The 21,159-nt window shown below is 44.6% G+C and overlaps 1 long non-coding RNA gene across 2 annotated transcripts; it reads right to left on the reverse strand.

Moving 5' to 3' along the window:
• Positions 1-1,728: 1,728 nt before the first annotated feature.
• On the reverse strand, positions 1,729-6,546 carry LOC119354922. 2 transcript variants are annotated; one of them, XR_005171333.1, is made up of 3 exons: positions 6,394-6,546; positions 2,891-6,004; positions 1,729-2,320 (listed from the first exon to the last, which is right to left on the reverse strand). It is a non-coding gene; the product is annotated as an uncharacterized LOC119354922 (long non-coding RNA). The 2 variants fall into 2 exon arrangements; XR_005171334.1 differs by having other exon boundaries at positions 1,730-2,155.
• Between the last annotated feature and the right edge of the window lie 14,613 nt (positions 6,547-21,159).

A 21,159-nucleotide genomic window follows, 5' to 3' on the forward strand; every position in this document is an offset into this window, starting at 1 on the left:
GCGCAGCCGACTACCTGAGCCGACATCACCGCAGGACGAAAACGACTGCTGCACAGGGACCTCTGGTGGACTCATTAGGGTTTCGATACGGAATTTGAAGATGTTGCCCGGACCGTCATATCGGAGCCATGGGCTCGATCACGAACGTTCGTTGTCTCATGCTGAAACCGGGCCAGTCCAACCGACAGGGCCCAGCAAGAGGCTACAAAAAAGGAAAAAGGGAGAGTTGTGCGCGATGTGGCCAGACTAAGGCTTAATATGGGCCAAAATTCGGCCCACAGCCGACCGATATTTCTTTCCTTTTTTCACAAGAAAAGGAAATTTTATGAAGAGGCCCTTGTAATTATGGAAAATTATGCAAAAGCTCATCCATGAGGCCACATGCATTTTTCATAAAGCCCTGGAGGTCCAAAATGTGCCCAGAATGCCCTGTTTCGACCAGGATTTCGCGAAGAAGCTCAAGGAATCATCAAAAAATCTGGAAAAAATTCCAAAAAAAATCCTCAAAAGTTGTATGCACCTACAGGAGCACTTGGGGACTTGAAAGGTTTGTCCTCGAATCCAAAAAGATTCTTAAAGGTCATAGTTATGTCTTGGGGACTCCGGAAGACGTCGACAACCATCAGAGGGACCGGTGAAGGACGATGAGGACACAATCTACCTACTAAGTACATCAACAAGAAGTAGAAGTCAGGTCCACCTCCCAAACATCCTTCGACAAATGTAAGATTGTTGATCTGAGGACACAAAGAAGACTTTTATGACTCTTGCTCAAGGGGACTCCTATTACAGTAAAGGATTTTAATCCTACTTAAGGTGCCAACCCCTGTCCTACATGGAATACCACATCACCAGTCAAGACCTGTCAAAGGAAGAAGACCACATAAAAGAATAAATTGAAGGAGAAGACAAAGTAGCAAAGTACAAGCCCAAGCAAGGAGGCCTCTCCTAGTGTAGGGATTTTCAACCTAAAGGACCACAACCCACCTCCTGGACCTATTGGGAGCACATGGGTCAAAGGACAATAAGTTACCTAGTTCTATCCTCCCACCTCCTTACTGGTAGCCTTGGTCATTTGTCAAGGACCCCTAGGCTATATGACCCCCCCCCCCCACCCGACATGTAACCAACTCACTCTCACTTGTGTTGACTCAAGTGGAGGATCACTCTTACCTTCCAAGCCCCTTCAGGAGGGCAAACGAAGGCCTAGAGCTCGGAGTCCAAGGGACCTTGTAAGGCTCGGACTAGTCGGGAGTAGTGGGACACCAAAAGCGGTTGCACTCTAAGTGTCCCATGCACCATGCACCACTCTCGACGATCCTCCCATAGGACGTAGGTCGCGCTCCCACGAGGCGACTGGACCTATTTAAAAACATCGTCATGCCACTTTGTCAAGTGTACGACGAGTCGTACACACCCTCGCTAATTTCTGACCACGCTACCATGGATACCCCATGGTCAAAAGTTGATTCTCGCACCTCAACACAAAAACCATTCGATCTATTAACAAATCTAAACTTAGCTATCTCGTGTGCCACCACATTGGCCTGCTTGTTTATCTTTGCCGGCTTAAAATTTGGAAGTGGCTTTGTGATGACTAAAGCCTTCTTCTTCAAATCAACGAGGGACAACCTATTAAGGGTATCATGTGCTAGGAAAGAAACCACAAAAGAGCAATCAATTTCCAAAATAAACAGACCTATGAAGAGTGGTATCGATATACAAACCAGCGAGACACATTTGAAGCTCTGCTTTATCAATATAATCTCAAGAGGAGGTAAGGAGGTCGCCAACTGAATTTTTGGCAACAACCCCAAACTGGGAGCGCAAATACTCTCCACAAAATTACCATCCAGATGGTGCATAAGTCTATTCACCTGGACCATCAGGCTATTAGATATCGCATGCCAAACAAAATTCTGATCTTCTGATGGACATTGGCCTTCTATATGACATTCCAAAGCTCCTTATCCCCATTCACGCCTCCACTTGATTGCCCACAATCCTCCTTACGCTCCTTAAGCTTCAAACGCCAGATTATGCACCCGCAATAAAAATCGTTTGTCCACCGAGCCTTGAATACACATGTTTAGAATTTCTTCGGCATCATGAGGATAGAATGAGTGAGTGATCAAATTTACATCCCTTCTTCGACCTGCTCATGACACCCATTTGACATGGTTCTATTATTTTTAGCTAAAATCTTTAGACTAGAAATCATAAGGATCCAAATATTTATACTAGATCCATCAAACGCTCTTCAAATAACCCTTTTTTTAGAAGTTCCAGTCCATGCATAATACCTTGCTGAGTCACCAACCTATGAAAAGACCGTACAAGAAGATGCCCTGTCAGGATAATCACCAAATCCTCATGGGAAGTAGTCCCATACCTCCCTCGTCAAATGGATTTTTCTTTGTTTTATAGTTTGTCCCAAGCTAGCCGATGGGTTTCCTTTTGTTCTCTTCATCTCCCCACCAAAAATTCCGAATAATCTAAGATAATTCCTCACATAGAAGAAATTTTAAAATTCTCATTCCATAGGCTAAAGGAGGTTCTATAACTAATGTTATCTAAACTTCCCACTATAAGCACATTTTTCAATCCAGTCACATAGCCTTCCTTGTCAAACATATGTATTCTTTCTTTCTTCTAGCACTAGTAAACCCAGATATTTATAACTAAAACCATCAGCACTAAACCATAGTGGCCACTTCTCCAAGCTACAACTCTCCCAAACATAATAAAGCACACTTATCATGACTCAACTGACCCGTCCCTCCTCATAAATCGTCAAAACATTTTTAATTGTCTAAAGTTCAATCGATGGTCCGCTTAAAGAAGTTTAAAAAAAGCAGGTTGTCATCAACGAACAACAAATGAGATATACCTGAATCCTGTTTGTTGATATGAAATTTTAGAAGGGACCCTTTATCACACGCATCCAAGGACAGACCTATGCCGGAAGAGTACAGAGATAAAGCCCTTGCATGAGCCTGCAAGAAAGGGAAAATGAATCCAAATTTTCTGCTTCCACATAATTTTCTCCTTGATAAGGAGCTCTTCCATCTTTCTAAGAATTCTCTTCCTCTATAAAATAGTCAACCGATCATTTCTTTTAGAAAGAGATAAATCTCTTACGAGCCCCATCAAGCTTTTTAGGAAGATAACTTGTGTGCTCTAATTTCTTTTTAGGAAGATAACTTGTGTGCTCTAATTTCATTAACCTATCCAGATTACCAGCCACGTCTTGGAGATTTTCAATTCAATTTGTTGCCCAGAGCTCCAACAGGATTTAATTTGCTCACCAAGCTCCAACAGGATTTAATTTGCTCATCAAGAACGAAACCAACCTTACGTCTCCCAAGACTCGCATCTCAATTACTCCCTCCGTTTCAGTTTACAAGTCCTGCGTGTATACCTAGGCTACCAATTTTATCATCCTAATATAAACTATATAACACAAAAATTATACCGTTCAAAAATAGAACATCTGAAGTTCATATTGATATATTTTTTATAATATATGACTTGTATTACGGTTATAAACTGACGTCCTAGAGGTACGCCCTGTAAACTGAGTGAGGGGGAGTAGTCAAACCCAACAGCTCAATAAGAAGAGGGCACTGGTTTTGCGTTCATAAAAAGATGTTGGCGAACGCAACTCAATAAAAAGAGGGCATTGGTCTTGCGTTCATAAAAAGATGTTGACAGATTAGGTTCTCAATGCATGGCATGTGCCGCCCGCCACAACGGTATTTCCCACGTCTACGGACCACGATGAAATGACGAGACTGAATGGCCCCGGTTCCTGCAAATACCATCATGGCCCCTAAGAAGATACTACTCTCAAACAAAGGATCTTGATGGAGTCGAACCATCATTCCCAGCAATTTGTTTGCTAGAATGCTCTTTCCAGTTCAGAGCTGAAGATCCACCATTTATTCATCTTTTATCTTTTAATCTTTTAAGTTGACAAAATATGCAGATCAAGCCATTTCAGACTCGAGCACAGCCCCAAGATTCTTCTCCAATCCAATTGAATTTGATTTGAAACAAACCCACTTTGAATAAGCCTGCTTATACTGAAAAAATTACATAATTTTGTTTTTAACAACTTTGTTAAGACAAAGGTTAAAAGAATGCATAGCTATTGTTAGACAAATGTTAGAAGACAAATTAAATTATAGATTTGTTTGACAAATCAAAAATATTCAGATCAAGCCAAGACGAGCCATGCAGAGCAAAATTCTCCAATCCAATCTAACTTGAAACGACTTTCAGCCAATTTGAATTTGCCTGCTCACTAAAATAAATCAGAAAGACATTCAGCATATTCTTGTTAGAAGGAAAGCATAAAAATAAGAATTACAAACTGTAAAAAAATATTCAATAAATTGAATCACAGTTCATAATAAGTCAGTCTTCACAGAAGACATTTTAAGCTATGAAAAAACCGCACGCTGGGTTCTCTAATCTTACATATTGCAATTTAAGCAGGCAATCAGCGAGCTGAAATTGCGTAACTAACCAGGCTTCCTCGACGCAGCGCCTGCACCTTACAGAATATATCAACACATTCTTCAATTCAGGTTTCAGTATATCAAACACTAGCAACATTTCTTAAGAGCGAAAATGGCATTGACAATCATAACTGGTCTGCAACTTCATTAGATATGAAGATCTGCCTCCAGTAATCCTCAAAACGAATCCAACTTTCCACGTGAGGTAGTATGATGCAGCAGCAATATTTGGACAAGCTCCAGTAACTAAGTATACAAATAAATTTCGAAGACTAACTAGTTGTACACAAAGGAATCAAGTCATACATAGAGAAGTACTCATGGTAACCAACAGGAAATGCAAGCAACTCGCCTTCTTAGGACCACAAGACTACGGACACGGCATGGTAAGATAAAATAAATATGCAGAGTTATTAAAAGTTCTCAGGATCACTTAGCCCGTGTTGCGCAAGTAGATGGTGGGAATTTCCCTATTTTCATTCTCGGGGTGCAAGGGTACAAAATTACGGGTATGATCAACCTTGTATCAAACTGAAGGTCCACCATTTATACAGTTGCTCGCACAAGCATTTTTGGATCGACAACTACGAGGTCAGTTCAGATTGACCCTTCAGAAAAGGGTACCAATGTTTCAGGGTCACTTCAAATTTAAATTGATATAACGCTGAAAGAAGCAGTTAGATGTACCTTCGTGCGTAGTTAAATTGATCCTCACAACGTAGTTACCGCTGCGCCCAGGCCTGTCTGACATATTTGCTATGTAGGATCGTGGTGTACTTCAGTTGATGCCGCAAAATCAAACACAGGAGAAGGACAGAGACACATGGCAGGGTGGAGAACCCGGGCAAAGTAGAACAAATAGATTGTTCCCGTGCGATCTCCACCCCGCAAACACCACCAAATATACTTTTTATTGTCTCGTGGCCTGCCAAGGCGAGCGCACCCGACATGGCAAAGGCCGTCCTAGCCTACCAATGTACTGGTACATCAAGTAGTACAATACGCATGTGCTCACATGCGCATCATCAGCTTACCAACACAATTACCTTTCTGTGATGCTTGGAGACAGGCCAGCATCATCTTGTGAGCCGAAGGGAACACGTACATCATTTGATCGGCAAACAGAAACCATATATCGGATGGCCCGTTTTCTTCTGGCGCCTTGCGGAGACAAGAAAGCCTCAAGAAAGCATTCTTCAGCTTAACCACCAACCATCGTCTTAGAAGATTTCAGTGGCGTTGGCCGTGGGCATCATAAACCAGTGAAGATGAACCAGCAGGAGTGGCGTTCCACGGAGATAAACATCCACAGGGGCATGCGAACAGGAAGCAGATGGCATAAACTGACGGATCTGACGCATCAACCGATTCAGCCGTCACAAACGGAAGGCCACAAAATCCCTTCGCTTAAGGGATAGACATGTATTTGGAGAGGCGAATCGTCCACCACTTAATCAAAAAGAAGAGATAACCCATGAGATCTGAAAGGCGTTGACGAATATTCAGAACAGAAATCCTGATTAGGTGAACAGCGTACTACAAAAGGTTGTCTAACTTTGGCTCCATAATATAGTTATAAGAAATTTGGAACAGAAATAATTTGGAATTTAAGACAACAATCCAGGAATCCCCATAACAATCTTATAACGAATAAACAAACACATATATAGATCGAATTCGTAGTACTAGGGCAAGAATGAAGACAAACATATACTCTCTTGGATCTAGATCTATCTTTGTTTAAAAAGCGAAATCATACCCAACTACCTAATCACGACCAAACCATACTGGTAATCTGAAGTAGACCATACATGATTCTATCTAACAATTCAAAGACCTAAAGTAAGAGAAGAAAGGAGATAGTTGGCACCTCACGATCCCCGCGACGGAACGAAGATGAGCCGTCCCTGCGACGGGCGGTCCTGGGAGCAGGAGAGAACGGGGCGAGGGGAACGCGTATATAAGAGAGACGGTGGTTGGTGCTTGGTGGATTCTCGATCACGGAGTCGGTTCGGGTGGTGGACGGCTCCGATCGGGTCACGTATAGCTGTCTATGTGCCGTTGTCGGTTGGGGGACGACGGAGGACCTCACGCTCGCACGGACTCTTGGTCGCGTTTGCGTGCTCCCTTTGGCCACGTTTCCTCCGTCTGGTTGGCGTCATCCCTTGCGTCACAGGGAGGCCCGATCGTCTACATCCACGAACTATCTCGATATTCCTGTGGCCAGTTATGTGCTGGCTACGGTTGCATAAACAAGGCCTCGTGTAAGGTCATCTCCAACGTGAATCCGCAAATTTTCTTCTGCATTTATCTATGGATAGAGAGATCAGTCCGTGGACATGATGCGGAAGGCTGTCATCCAACATTATTCGCATACATCTGGCCTAAAATTCGAACTAACCAGAAGAAATTCATTCAAATACAGCCTTTCATATAAACCTGACGAATCTTATCTATACCTACTATTAAAGCAAGGTGATATTCTTGGTTTCGTCCCGCAATTAGTTTTTTTCTCATTAGTTTTGATCACATACGAGGTGGCGAGGTGGTACTAAAAGCTGATCTCAATTTTAACGTTGCTGGGTGTTGGGCCTCCTTCGTACAGATACATATATGGGCCAAAATATCATGTCAATTTTATTTTGCCCGCACACCTGTCGTGGAATTATTGCAAAAAGGCCCTTCCCATTTCTGGAAATTGAACCCGCACTCCCCACGTAAGTGGCTCTAGGAAAAACGATTTGGTAAAACAAAAAATCCCTTTCGCATGCCCTATGTTTCTTCGTATGCAGGCCGGCAGCGTTGGAGGCCGCCGCGGCGAACGGGGTGGACGAGGTGGCGGAGAAGGAGGTGCAGTGCATCCTGGCGCCGCACGGGGACAGCGAGCCCGCGGCGCACCTGTCATCCACTAGCGCGGACCCCGAGGCCGTGCCGGCGACGATGGAGAGAATCAGGATGAGGAGGATGCCACTGCGGATCCATGCCAATCCGGAGTGCCGGCACAGATCCAAGCGGCCCCGTCAAGCTGCCGCCGAGGTCGACCCTGAGCAGGCCATCGCTGTCGCGCCTCTGCCACAGGCCCAGCCAGCTCCGTGCGCGCAGGCCCAGCCAAAGCCGCGCTGCAATGGGCCGATGAACACGAAGCAGCCATCGGTCGCGGGTGTTACGGTCTGGGAAATCGCAGAGATGGGGTCAACGGGCCTGGGAAATCAGAAGAGAGAGAGAGAGAGATGGGGTCAACGGAACCAACACCAAAAGAGGGGATCAAGGGCGGGGAGGGAGGAGCTTACCGCGCCCATCATTGCTCGACCCGGGCGCCACGGGCAAGAAGAGAGAGGGGAACGCCATGGTGTGGGCTGTGGAAGACATGGGTGCGTGGTGTGGTGTGGCTGGAGCACGGATAGAGAGAAGGGCAACGCTGATGGAGTGATGGGGTTCGTGGGCTCGCTGGATGGATGGATAGATAGAGGAGGAGAAGAGCACCGCTGCTCCAGAGGAATGGAGGTTGCAGAATAAAAGTACACGTAGTGGAGAGCTTCTCGGTGGGGATTTGTTGGTGTGGATTTGTTTTTTTAATGGCTGCACCGATCACAAGGTACTAGCATCGATTGCAAAAGAAATCTAAATGAGCACCGATATAAGGGCAACTCCAACGTATCGAGGCAAACAGACGCAAAATTTATTCATTTTTTGTCCTTTGGGTCGTGGTTTTCAGCTTTGTTCACCTTGTTTGCATTTTGACTGATATTGTGCCCAACGCGCTGATGCATTTTCATCCGCGCGGCCGGTATCCAGTCAACTTTTACTCTTTTTGCGTCTATCAAAAAAATTGCCCAAAGTTCACATAATTCAACCAAACACAAATATTTTATAGTTTCACAACCAAACAAAATCTCATGGTTTACAAATCAATTGGCACAAATACATTTGAAAGATAAAAGTTAAATCTCATAGTAGCTTGGAGTGTTGCTGCTGGGGGCGGAGGCGAGAGGTGGCCTAGACATTGGGGTGCTATGGCCGCGGCGAAAACAGTCCACCAACGCCGGCAAGAACAGTCATCAGGTACGGCGTGCCGCTGAGGGCGGTATGTGGGTGCAAGCGGCGGCCTGGACACCGAAACTAGGCGGCAACGGCGAGGGAGGGGCGGCGGCCGTGTGTGGTGGTTGTCGGTGGGAGAGAAGGGGAATGGCCAATGTGTCACCGACTTGCAGCCCATGGGGAGGACAAGGAGGGTGTCGCGCGCGTGTGCTTCGTGTTCGCACCGACGCAAACCCGGTCCAAATTTGGGTCGATAAAACATCGTGAGCGGACAAAAAATGAACGCTCGTCCATTTGTGTCGGCGTGTTGGGCCGTGATTTATTTCTGTTTCGACCCAAATGGACACACGCAGACAGTTTGTGTCGGCGCGTCAGAGTTGCCCTAATTAGTTGTCGTTGTTTTTTTGTTACAGTCATAGTTTAATGTTCATGCCTACCACAACTTATGAATACATCATCAGATACAATAATTAAAAATAAGTGAAATATTGGAAATAAATACTTCTTAAGGGAGAAGATATTTTGGAGCTCACCCGGACTTGCCGACAATTAAGATATTCCTCAACTCTGGATGTCACCGACATCGTTGGTGAGACGGGATGGGGAGAGGGAGGGATGAAGAGTAGAGAGAATGTGACAACAGTGCATCAACCTGAAATTGAGCTATGATGGGGAGGAAAAACTTGCTTTTTTAGGTTCCATAGCTAAGGTTATTGCCTTGGAATTGGTTATATTAGAACATGTTGTGACCATGTGAACAAGAGTCTTGCCGAATGTTTATTGGATAGGAGCCTATGATATTTTTCTCCCTTGAACCTTTGAATAGTATACAACAATTCTACCATTTGTATATCCTGCTAAAGACAATTACACCATTTCTCTTTCACTCGATCATAGTGCTAAATTGAAGTAGGCGCCATCAAAGGATATCCCTATGACTTTCTCAACTTTATACTACTTAGTATGGACAGCAACAATCCTTTTTTTTAATTGCAGACACCGAGCGTGTTTTTTTTAAATACAAAGTGTTTCAAATTCTTCTTGCTTAAAAAAATGCTTTTAAATATGTTCACACTTTTAAAAAAAATGCTCAAAATTCCCAAAAATGATTTCAACTTTTTTAAAATAAGTCACAAAATTTTTCTTAAAAAACATGGTTAAAAGTGTTCATTTTCGAAACATGTTTCAATTCTCATAAAAATATTAAAATTTCAGAATTTTTTAATTATTTTATAAAAATAAAAAATGTGTTTAAAAAAATATATATAACCGATTACTAGACTATTCCATGCACCACTACTCTTCCATCAGAAGAAGGATGTTAGGGTGGCTTCTTTACGTCTACACTTCATACTTCGAAAAGCGATAACACTATAGACTTATTAATGATGTTTATCAGAATTGTATATAAGAAATGGCGCGTACTATCACATGGGCTGGCTTCACAATATTTTTTGCCCGTTGCAACGCATGGGCATTTGTACTAGTATACCTAATAGATTTATTCTCACTAAGCTATTTATCTAAACATCAAGCTATCCACGTCATCAACCCTTCTATCTCAAAAAAAAAAACTGTTCCCACGTCATCACGGAAATAATCAATTGGTTTTTTATCGCACGCTTGTTAGCCCATTGGATCAGGCATCAGCTATAGCCCGACGCGGGGAAAAGAGCGTTGCTACATAGACGACAACCCTGGACGATTTTCAGACGATTCAGCAGATCAAGCCATTGATGCGTGGAGCAAAACTGACCAACACCGTTCAATCAAATATCGTCCAGCGTTCGTCTAGGCTACTATCGTCCGCGTAGTAGTTTCGCGGGGAAAGAGCGTTGCTACATACCCATCTCCACCCAGCCTCTAACGTGCGCGCCGCTATTAATGCCCATCGCTCCGCAATCTTCTCACATTCCCATCGCATACCTTTCCTTCTCCCCTCCAGCCGCGCTACACATCTTCTACGCAAGCTGCAACCCATCAAGCCCTTCATCAGAAATCTTATCATGTCTACCGTACGGCGCGGCGGCCGGGATCCCATGTGCTCCTCCGGCATGACTGCCGATCTGGCTCTCCTCCGCGGCACTCCGGGATTCTCTTGGGCTACGTCCCCCTTGCTGGTGTGGTGCATGCATCGTAAGAGGCGGTGCCCTGGTCCTCCCGTCCCGTCTATGTCTCTGTTTCATCCACGGTAGCTCCGGCGCTGCTCCTCCACTGGCCGTCTGCACTACTCAAGCCAGCTGCAACCTCTTCTTGCATTCACCGTCCAGACAGTTGTCGCCTCCCTTCCCCGTTCATGGCCCAAGCTTGCCGCACAACCCCATTGCGGCTGCCTCATCAGTTACATCAGGCCACCCCATGCATGTTGACATCGTGTAGAGATGCTTCTACTACACACTCCAGGTATGCTGTGGATTTCCCCCTTTTGACTATTTCCAAAAAATTAAGTGATCAAGATTGGTTCTTTACTGTCGCAATTTCTCTTTTGATTCCTATAATATCTCTATTCCTCTTCGTCATAGTGTCTTTATCCATCATCTTTCTTTTCTGTTATTTTTTGGGATGGCTCCGTGTACATGTGTCCCTTGATTTTGCAGCAGGCCGCACCTACTTCTACTACCGCATGAAGGTATACGCACTGATGTTTCATCCTGTTTTTGATCTTTCAAGCCCATGCTGCATTCTAATTTCTTCCCCTTCCCTTACTGTTGTGCATCAGGATGTTCCATATCCCTGCCTCTTTATCTGCATTCAACCTTCCGACCACTGCATTTTTATTCGTCTACAGAGATCAATATTGCACTGTATGACCAGATCATGTGCTCAAGATTTTTATGGTTAATGTTGTCACTTTGTGATTATCTCTATACTACAATCTGTATTATTTTCGCAATAATTACAATGGTTTGTTCGTTTTATTCCTGCAAGTGTACGTGCATTCTAGGCATTCCCTTATATTTTACCCAAATCAATATGACCTCACTGACGACCGATGAGCTTCTGTGCTCTTCAATCAGTATGCCACATGCGAATGACTGATGAAGATTTTCTCTACTCTTAAATCCGAGTGATCTTAATATTGCAAAACTTCCTTCGCTTCCAGGTTTTATGCTTCAACTTATAATGCATGTACTTAGTATAAAGGTTAGTACTGCAAAACTTTCTTCACTTTCAGTCTCGGTGCCGCCTACGAGCACCTCAACCTGCACAAAGATTGGGAGAAAAGGATGGCAATCAATTTCCTATGAGTCAACATGATCAGGTAGATATGCAGCCGACAGAAGCATTTGCTTGGTCAGGGGAGGAGAAGGAGAACTGTTGTGTCACACATGAACTACACCATGAACTACTCCTCTGCTTCGTTAGTCGGATGCATTATTTTTTGCATGCATTGCTAAAGAAGCCCTCTAAAGAAATTACTTTACAAAAATGTTCAAATCTTCTCTAATGGTCTGCCGACAATAATCTTCTGTGTCATTCAACAAACTTCTATTTGTAATCTCTGATGTGTGTTGAATGTATCTCTAGATAGTCACAATATTTTGATGATTGCAGGTTACTTTTTTTTATTCGGCGATTGAATCTCAATCATTCCGATGCTTTAGTGTTGTGACTTGTGAGTTACTTCAACATATATGCACACCCGAGAGTGTTTACAAGTATAGGCATGTGAGCTGTCCAAGGAAGAAGATATTATCTGATGGAATCATCTAGCAGTTCCTGATGGTTGTGCTCTCAAGTGCTATTTTCCTAATATATAGACGTAAGAACATCTTCTGCTTTAATTGTTATAGCATATTGTCATTCTTTTATTGCTTCAGTGTTACGCCCATAGTCTAATTATGTCCAGCTTTTGTGGAATTAGAAACAGTAACTTTACTAATCTCTCTTCACTGTCATAGTTGACATATCGTACATGCCATTGTTTTTGGAACAAGTTATCCTGACTTCCCAAGCCATAATTTTTACAATATTAATTACAATATAATAGACGGAATGCTTAATATGCTTATGGAAAGCTATATTCAGCTATTGAACCAAAGTTCTTCACTATGCTAAGTTTAAGAACTTACTCACTTACCTGGCATTGTCTTATGAAGTCAAATGTGCTTACTACTTTATGTCATTTGAAACTTACTTTTCTCGCTAATTGTTGTATAATAATTTACTTCACTGAATGTAGTAGAGGGTCAATAAAATTGCAGAATTATGATATAGCCTGAACTGGTATGTTTCTGTTCTCGCCATCATGCACATCTTCTTGCACACTATTCTGTTTCTACTCTTCAAGTGCCAGCATTGTCCTTCCTGTTAATGTAGATGACTGCTCGTTGTTGTCGCAAGATGAAGATAAGAAGTGAGATATGATGCAAGTGACTAAGAAGAAGCATTACCACCTCCAAAGGAAATCTCCAATGCCTATTTGAATTCAGGGTTTTTTATTTGCACTTTGTTTGTCAGATGTTTTGGTTGAGCGAATGATTGAGTAGTCACCGGAAGCAAGAACGCCACCAAATATTGATATAAACACATGGTCTTTGTATTTTCCTATAGCCAGTTGTGCATTGTTCAGTTTTATGAAATGGTTTTATTTTACCTGAGAGATGACTGGTTAACAGTATACCTAAATTATCTATATGTATTTCATTTGTCTAATATATCCAGTTTGTTCTTGCTACAATCCCCGCAGCAATGCGCGGAGTGTCATCTAGTTTCATTATATTTACATCAATTAAGTAGTGCTTTTCCAACTCTGGAGGTATAATTAATACACCTAATCTATGATCGCCGACGCCCGTTCCCCGTGTCTGGCCATGAGCCCTGAGAACTAAAGCTTCCTCTTCTCCAGATTCTCCTCGGCACTCTTCAGCTCCACCTCAGTAACATCCGCCTCTGGAGCCTCAAGAAGTGAAGTCGTCCACCTCCATGTCGCGCTTACTAGGGTTAGGGTTTTGTAGGATCGAAAGTATGTCTAGAGGGGGGAATGGACTACTTGGTCAAATAAAAAACTTTTTGTTTCCCAATTTTAGTTGTGGATAGATTTTAGCAATTACGACAAGCCAAGCAATCAATCTACACATGCAATTCTAAGAGTATAGCAGCGGAATGTAAAACATTGCATATGAAGGTAAAGGGAAGAGTTTGGATAAGGCAAACGCAATGGAGACACGAAGATTTTTTGCGTGATTCCGACAGGTGGTGCTATCGTACATCCATGTTGATGGAGACTTCAACCCACGAATGGTAACGGTTGCGCGAGTCCATGGAGGGCTCCACCACACGAAGGGTCCATGAAGAAGCAACCTTGTCTATCCCACCATAGCCATCACCCACGAAGGACTTGCCTCACTCGGGTAGATCTTCACAAAGTAGGCGATCTCCTTGCCCTTAAGAACTTCTTGGTTCAACTCCACATCATGTCGAAGGCTCCCAAGCGACACCTAACCAATCTAGGAGACACCACTCTCCAAAAGGTAATAGACGGTGTGTTGATGATGAACTCCTTGCTCTTGTGCTTCAAATGATAGTCTCCCCAACACTCAACTCTCTCTCATAGATTTGTCTATGGTGGAAGACGGATTTGAGTGGAAAGCAACTTAGGAAAGACTAGAAATCATGGTTCAAATGGTAGGAATGAAATCTCTTGATCTCAACACATGAGTAGGTGGTTCTCTCTTAGAAATGAATGGTGGAAGTGTAGGCACGTTCTGATGGCTCTCCTCAATAAGAAAGGTGGAGGGGTATATATAGCCTCCACACAAAAATCTATCTGTTACACACTTTTGACCCATCTCGATGGCACCGATTAGAAAACTTGGTGGCACCAATCAATACAAAAATAGGAACGTTAGGAATCTCGGTGGGACCGGAGGGAACAACTCGGTGGTACCGATGTGCTAGGGCTTAGGGCAAACTTCATCCCGGTGGCACCGATTGTGTCGTGGAATTGTCACAGCAGATGTCCTAGCGAAAGGACTTAGTCGTAGGGCCATCGCAACTAGGAAGCTTAAAGGGGTTAATCGGGACAAAGGACACAAGAGGTTTTATACTAGTTCGGCCCCTTACGATGAAGGTAAAAGCCTACGTCTAGTTGTGTTGGTATTGTTGGGGTTTCGATCACCAAGAGGCTTAACTCACCGGCTTGGTTATCGATCTCTTGTTTCTTGCCCTAAGCCGCCACCGGGTCATCCCCTTATATACACAAGCTGACGCCTGGTGGCCTGCAGAGTCCCGGCTGGCTCATAATCGTGCCCGGCTCGGTGACTTCCTTTACATGCCTTTCTTTACAAGTCTTTCCTTACATACGGCGGTTTGTAATATTGGGCCTTAAGCTGCCTCTAGGCCCTTGGGCCTTCTATAAGATTTAATAAACTATCATCTTAATGTTTACTGGGCTTCTTGTGTAACCCGCCATTAGGGCTGACCCGGCCCCTCCTGGGCGGGTCATAACTGATAGCTATATCCCCAACAGATTGCATCATCTCGGTGGGGCTGAAGTGAATGCAATGAGTAAAAGAGAATCAGTCAAGCCAACTTGATGGGACTGATTGTAACATCTCGGTGGGACCAAAGTGAATGCAATGAGCAAAAGAGAATCAGTCAAGCCAACTCGGTGGGGCTGATTGTAACATCTCAGTGGGACCGAAGTGAATGCAACAAGTGACAGCACTGGCAAGGCCATCTTGGTGGGACCGGGATCCATATCGGTGTGACCGAACTGTTAGGGTTTTGGCAATTGCTATGTTAAAATAAACTCGGTGGCCTCGGATGGGAAATATCGATGGGGTCGAGTTGGGAATTAGGTTTTGGACATATTTGGATAGAGAAAGTGGCTAAGGGTTTTGGAGCAATATCACTAAGCACTTTGAGCAAGTAGACCATTAAGCAACACCTCATCCTCTTTTATTAGTATTGGCTTTCCTATGGACTCAATGTGATCTTGGATCACTTAAACAAAAATGTAGAGTCTTCAGCTTTTGCCAATCCTTGTCCTCATCATTTTGAGGGGTCCACGTCTCTAGTTCATGCCATGAAAAACATTGAACATCCTAAAATATTTATCTTGAAAGGACATTAGTTCAATGAAATATATGTTGTGATGAATTACCAAAACCACCCGAGGATTAGTTGCACTTTCAAACTCCCCCGTTTTGGTAATTGATGACAACATATAGATCAAAGCTTCGACAAATGATTAAATGAATGAAATACATCATCGCTTCGAGAAGTATGTGATAAGAAAGAGCTCTCCCTAAATGTATGCATTATTAAAAATTTGCGTTTGAATGCAAATGCACAATCGATTATGATCATGGGTCACTCTTCCATGTCACATACATCTTGGTGGAGCACACAAAATGATATGAGTGAAATAGTATGCACGCATCACCAAAGACATAAGTGAATGATCATACAGAAATAATGATAGAGATAAGAAATAAGCACCACATGAAGCATAGTGTGATCAATCACACAAGACAAACGTAGTATCTCACAAGCATAACAACTAAAGTAGCACAAATCAAACGGAAACAGTAGCAAGAACTCGAGAAAAACCAACGAGCAAAAGCGAGACTCTCTCTCTCTCTCAGCCTAATGATCTATACAATTTCTCCCCCTTTGGCAACAAGTACCAAAAAATTTGAAAAGGTATAGAGCTATGCGTCTCTCTAGGTGTAGTGCCCAAGATGCGATTCTATCCCAATCACGTGATGAACTCATGATTGGGGCACAACCGCATTTCGAGCGCATAGCAAGGTGGATATCATTACAACATACCATGTACTGAATAGATGAGAATACAAGATAAAGGCTTACACTCGTCACAAGTTACATCATTCATACAACAATACAACAATACATGGCAACCATCATACAGAAGAGCAGGGTCCGACTACGGATGAAATCAAATGAAAAAGAAGAACGACATCCACCCTGCTAATCCCAGGTTCCCCGACCCATAACCTAACCCTTGATCGAAGAAGAAGAAGAACTCCTCCAAAAGCAAGCAAGCATCGCTCTCACATCGAAGCTTCGCATAACCTGCACCTGCAGCTATTGTTGTAGTAATCTGTGAGACACGAGGACTCAGCAATCCCATTACCATGGGTATCAAGACTAGCAAAGCTTAATGGGTAAGGAAGGGGTAAGGTGGTGAGGTTGATGCAGCGACTAAGCAATGCATGGTGGCTAACTTACGAGTACAAGAGTAAGATGAGAAACTACGCAAACGGTCACAAACTAGTAACGATCAATAAGTGATCATGAACTACCTACGTTCAAACATAACCCAACCGTGTTCTCTTCTTGAATGCACCCAAAAATAGACTGCCATGGTTACGCACGCGATTGGTGTATTTTAATTGAGTTTACTCCAAGTCCTCTACAACCGGATATTAACAAATTCCCATCTGCCACATAACCGCGGGCACATCTCTCGAAAGTTTAAACCCTGCAGGGGTGTCCCAACTTAGCCCATGACAAGCTCACGATCCGCGGAGACAATCCTCCATCGCGGGACACCCGATCAGACTCGGAATCCTGGTGCACAAGACATTTCGACAATGGTAAAACAAAACCAGCAAGACCCCCCGATGCACCGACCTAGGATGATAGGAGTCGCACGTATCTCGTTCTCAGGGTACACTGGATGGGCCAGACGCCGGGTTGGCTGAGACCCTGGTTACCCAGGGGCTGCCGGACATCGCCCAGTTTGGACCAACACTCATGCGGAGCATTGGCCTAGGGGTTGATTAAGTCCACGGGGGACCGGCAAGTCCCTACGCAAGTTTTAGTTGTTATTAGGAAAATGGTAAAACTAATGTTGGGCCTTGCTGGAAGAGTTTTATTCAAACCGAACTGTCAAGAGGGCCCCATACCCCTCGTCGTGTTAGGGATGCAAAATCAAGGAACATAACACTGATATGACAAAAACTAGGGCGGCAAGAGTGGAACAAAATACCAGGCAAAAGGCCGAGCCTTCCACCTTTTACCAAGTATATAGATGCATTAATTAAATAAGAGATATTGTGATATCCCATGAAATCCATGTCCCAACATGGAACAACCTGCAACTGCACCTGCAACTAGCAATGCTAAAGAGGGGCTGAGCAAAGCAGTAACATAGCCAAACAATGGTTTGCTAGGGAGGGTAAAAAGGTTAGAGGCTATCATGGCAATTTGAAAGGCTTGATAAACAAGTGGTAGGTAGCGCGACATAGCGATAATATCGAGACAACTAGCATAGCAATGATAGTAGTGAGATCCAAGGTGACGGTCATCTTCCTGACATCTCGCTAGGAAGAAGACCGAATCCATGAAGTAGACGAACCAACGTAGTCAAACGAATCCTCACAATCGCAACGTCACAGCAACTATAGAGAAGAAGCACAACCGGAAAGAAGCAAACAACATGGTAAACAACCATCACATAAACATGGTATGATGCACAACCAAGTATGATGCATGTCCGGTTTAATGAGTCATGGCATGGCAAAGTGCAACAAACAGTACTACAAATTAAGTGGAGCTCAATATGCAACGAGTTGCATATTGACGAAACTTCACAACAATTACTTAGTTCTCTCCCTGTTTAAACTACTCAATAATATTAAATGTTGTTAAACATGGCAAGTGGTGAACCATAAGTAAACTACCTAGTTAGGCAAGCTTAAATGAGGCCGGAAACAACACACAAAAATTCCGGAAAAATCCCCATATGCATATTTCGAATTTGCTACTGCTCTGCCCTATACATAATTTTAGAGTGGTTAAACATGCAAATTAATGCAACCATGTTAATCTATGCATTTTTCTAGACCATTTACATAAAGTTTATTTAAAACGGAGCTACAGTTATTTACTTATGAAATAAACCATTTTAGCATGTCATTATGCAAATTAAATGCAAACATCAATTTAAACATTTCAAACATGGATGAAAGTTGCATATTATAAAACTAGATGAAATTCTAAGCATTTTACATATTTAAAACATTTTAATAAACCGATGCACGGTTGTGGAGTTATTATATGCATGATCTAGAGGGACTTTACTGCAAAACTGTAAAACCTGGGATAATTAGCAAATCGTCCAGAACTAAAAAAATGTTCACGGGCTGAAACTTGAACTGGCCCAACAGTGCACACATCCCTAGATCCGGTGGTGCTCACCATGGGCCATCAGGCCTGCAGATCGGGGGAGCGGGGCCTTAGCGCGACTGCGGTTCGATGTGGCAGATGTGGCCAACGACGTGCGACCGGTCAACGCGGAGGAGATCGAAGCAGAGGGCGGGGTCGTGCTCATTCCCGAGCAGAACGAGTGGGACACCGGCGCGACATGAAGCAGGAGTTCGCAGCGAGGTGCGGGCGAGGAAGACACGAAGGCGCAGGGTACGCCAGCAAGATGCCGGGGTGGATCCGGGTAAAGGAGTTAGGCGGTGTGATGTGAGGTGGGGCTTGGCGCCATCAGGCACGGCCATGGTGGGGCTTGAGCTCCTGGTGATCCGGCGGCGTTGGACGGCGGGATGGAGCTCTGGTGGTGCGGCTGGCCTGCTTGCCACGGTTGTCCATGGACAGGTAGCGGCGGCTGCTGGGGTGAAGACGGCGGCGGCTGCGGGGTCTATGCTCAGTGCAGAGCGACGACGCGAGGACGACCGAGAACGCCAGCGAGCTTGTGCGGGCGTCCAGGACGGGACCTCCTGTGAGGTGTTGGGATCACCGGTGGGTGACGCGGTGGGGCCTGCTCCGGCGAGATGCGAGCAGAGGAGGCGGAGGTCGAGTGGCGCGGGAGTAGCACGGCACAGCGGCGTGGGTCGACGTCCTCCTGGATGGCTAGATCGAGGGGGCTTGGAGTCCCCGAGCTGCGCGGGGATGAGGAGGTGGCACGCAAGGTGGAGCTCAGGGCGCTTGTGGCTGCTGGAGAGGGGCGGCGGGCAGAGGAAGCAACATCCATGGGGATCGGGAGGAGGCGTGGGGGTTGCTTAGGCATGGAAACAGAGGAGGTGGGTGGCGACAGATCTGGGTGATGGGATGGAGAGCAGTGGTGGTGGCTGGGAGGATCCCTAGGAAATAGGGTTAGGTCCAAAATGGACTAGGGGTAGACTATATATATAAGAAAGAGAGGAGTTTGGATCATCTGATTGAAATTCTACGGTCGAGAATAAATACGTTAGGGAGTCCAAATGCGAAAACGAAGATGTTTTAGAGATGTTTGGGGATGATCCGGACCCATCAGTGATGACTGAGTGGGACGGGTTCGGGGAAGTTTTCGGATATGCGTGACGGGTGGCTTTGCATAGGGTTAGGTGGTTTGACAAGAGAGAACCGAAACCCCGGTTGGCCTCGGAACGGTCAACGAACGCAGGGGGAAGTGGAAATTACGAGTGGATGCAAGTTTTAAAAGCAATGACGACACTGTAACACCCACGATGCGGCTATATCTCCCACGTGTAGGAGCATGACTTAGAGGCATAACCGCGTTGTAGGCATGTCGCAAGAGGGGTAATCTTTACACATCCCATGTACTGAATAAGAAAGAGGTACAAAGTTGGCTTACAATTGCCACTTCATACAATACATAAATATAGCATTACATCATCCAGAATACAATCAAGGTCCGACTACGGAACCAAAATAAAGACAACCCCAAATGCATAGGTCCCCGATCGCCCCAACTGGGCTCCACTACTGATCGTCTGGAAAGGAAACATACTAACATCTTGAGTCCTCGTCGAACTCCCACTTGAGTTCGGTCGCATCTCCTGGATTGGCATCATCGGCACCTGCATCTGGTTTTGGAAGTAATCTGTGAGTCACGGGACTCAACAATCTCACACCCTCGCGATCAAGACTATTTAAGCTTATGGGTAGGAAAGGTAGTGAGGTGGAGTTGTAGCAAGCACTAGCATATCTGGTGGCTAACTTACGCAAATGAGAGCGAGAAGAGAAGCAAAGCACGGTCGAGAAGCTATAAAGATCAAGAAGTGATCCTAAAACTACTTACGTTCAAGCATAACACGAGACCGTGTTCTCTTCCTGGACTCCGCCGAAAAGAGACCATCACGGCTACACACGCTGTTGATTCATTTTAATTAAGTTAAGTGTCAGATTTTCTACAACCGGACATTAACAAATTCCCATATGCCCATAACTGCGGGAACGGCTTTCGAAAGTTCAAAGCCCTGCAGGGGTGTCCCAACTTAGCCCATCACAAGCTCTCACGGTCAACGAAGGATATTCCTTCTCCCAGGATGACCCGATCAGACTCAGAATCCTGGTTACAAGACATCTCGACAATGGTAAAACAAGACCAGCAAAGCCGTCCGATGTGCCGACAAATCCCGATAGGAGTCGCACGTATCTCGTTCTCAGGGCACACCGGATGAGACATCCTACGAGTAAAACCAAACCTCAAGTTGCCCCGAGGTGGCCCCACAGTCTACTGGTTTCGGACCAACACTCAGAGGAGCACTGGCCCGGGGGGGTGTGTGTTTAAAATAAAGATGACCCTTGAGTCCGCGGAACCCAAGGGAAAAAGGCTTAGGTGGCAAATGGTAAAACCAAGGTTGGGCCTTGCTGGAGGAGTTTTATTCAAGGC

This window comes from Triticum dicoccoides, chromosome 2A (genome assembly GCF_002162155.2).
Source record: "Triticum dicoccoides isolate Atlit2015 ecotype Zavitan chromosome 2A, WEW_v2.0, whole genome shotgun sequence".
Classification (NCBI taxonomy): domain Eukaryota; kingdom Viridiplantae; phylum Streptophyta; class Magnoliopsida; order Poales; family Poaceae; genus Triticum; species Triticum dicoccoides.